The sequence below is a fragment of the Morone saxatilis genome, unplaced genomic scaffold, assembly GCF_004916995.1.
Source record: "Morone saxatilis isolate NCDOM2014 unplaced genomic scaffold, NCSU_SB_2.0 Contig24, whole genome shotgun sequence".
Taxonomy (NCBI): Eukaryota; Metazoa; Chordata; class Actinopteri; family Moronidae; genus Morone; species Morone saxatilis.
Genome location: NW_023339807.1, coordinates 17169433 through 17170743, shown reverse-complemented (window position 1 = coordinate 17170743; position 1311 = coordinate 17169433). Strand labels below are relative to the sequence as shown.

Genomic DNA, 1311 nt, shown 5'->3' with positions numbered 1-1311 from the left:
TATATATATATATTCTATACATATATTTCTATATTAATACAGACAAACACTAGGTCTAATTACTTAATATTATTATATATTTGTCCAGTGTACATGGTTTAGATACACAAGACTTTACTGTTACTAATCACATTACACCACTGTCACTTTTGTCACTTTTGTCTTTAGTTGCTCTTGTTTCTATTTTTACTTCTATTCTTATTTTAGTTTTATATACATTAGCTTATTAGTCATATATATATTAGTTTTTCTATTTATCTGTACATATATACATCAATCAATGCAATTATCATCATAATCAAGTCTAAGACTACAACTAACAACTGTTTTTAATTTTGATGAATCTATTTATTATGTTTTCAGTTAATTTACTTTACTGTTATATTAAACAGACAAATATAGCTAATCTTCACATTTCAGAAGCATTTTTACAGTCAACGTAAGTAAAATGAGTTACATAATGAATTATCTGTCAATAAACTAATCATTTAGGACACTAATAGTTCAACTCAAATAAAGTTTTCATAAATTAGAGTCTGATTTCCTCCTTTATGTTTGAGAGAGCTGCAACGATTGTTGTGATTTGTTTTGAGTCAAATTCTCTACTTTTAGCTTCAGTAAACTTAATATCTTTGGGTTGTGGACAAAACAAGACATCTGAGGACAACACGATTGGGCGATAAACATTTTTCACCATTTTCTTACATTTTATGGACAAAACAACTAATTGATTAATCAAGAAAATTAATAATCGATAATGAAAATAATTGTTCAAGAGCGTGGACGGAGATCACCGTAGACTTTACTGAGCTGCAATGATTTGATTAGTCAATTAACAGAACATTAATTAACTATTTTGATAACCGTAATATTTTCCATCCTCTCAAATTTGAGGATTTGAGGCTTTTTTCGTACATGACAGTAAACAGAAGATCTTTGGGTTGAGACATTTACAGACGAATCAAGACAAACAACAGTACATTAACAAAATGAACAATCACTGTAACCGCAGCCCTTAGACTTTAGAGCCTGGCTGTTTATCTTATTTAGACATTATAAACAGTGCTGTTTATAATGGTGTAACAAAAAAAACCCCAATGTTATTAGAAACTAATAATAAAGACTGTGTGTGTTGGTGCTAGCTGATCTAAAAGAGGCAGCCAGACTTACACATGTACTCTTCACTTCAGTTTTATTGTGAATGCAAACGGACGCATTATTTATTCAGCAAAGTTTCAGGATGATCCAGCTCCACGCATGCAGAGGAATACTCTTCAGGTGTTATGTAAACATGTTCCGACACTCAGACTA

General features: G+C 30.4%; 1 protein-coding gene across 1 annotated transcript in view; it reads right to left on the bottom strand.

Annotated features, from left to right (window-relative positions):
• The window catches only part of mlf2 (myeloid leukemia factor 2), a 5461-nt gene that overhangs the window by 3689 nt on the left and 461 nt on the right, over positions 1-1311 (bottom strand). The gene's annotated exons all lie outside the window — the stretch shown is intronic.